The following is a 299-nucleotide window of genomic DNA, read 5'->3' as shown; positions in this document are numbered from 1 at the left end:
AAGCGCCGCCCTGTGGTCTCTTGGAGAATGAACCAGAAGCCGAAATGGGAGGGGAAAAAGGAGAGGAGGCTCCCCTCCCCCCTCCCCCGCTGTGGAACGCGGTGGATCTTGGGACTGGTAGTTCGTAGTGCCCGCTCCTGCCGCGCCCGCCGCACCCACGCAGGAGAACTGGACTACCCTACCCGATAGGTCACGCGCGCGGGGGAAGGGGAAGCCGGCTTGAGCCTCGAACAAATCAAATCGAAGGAAAGAAACTGCCGGCTTTCAAAATCCTCCTCCTCCGCCATCATCCTTTGCCG

This window comes from Trichechus manatus, unplaced genomic scaffold, assembly GCF_000243295.1.
Source record: "Trichechus manatus latirostris isolate Lorelei unplaced genomic scaffold, TriManLat1.0 scaffold00027, whole genome shotgun sequence".
Classification (NCBI taxonomy): Eukaryota; Metazoa; Chordata; class Mammalia; order Sirenia; family Trichechidae; genus Trichechus; species Trichechus manatus.
Note: the sequence above shows the minus strand (reverse complement) of the source record.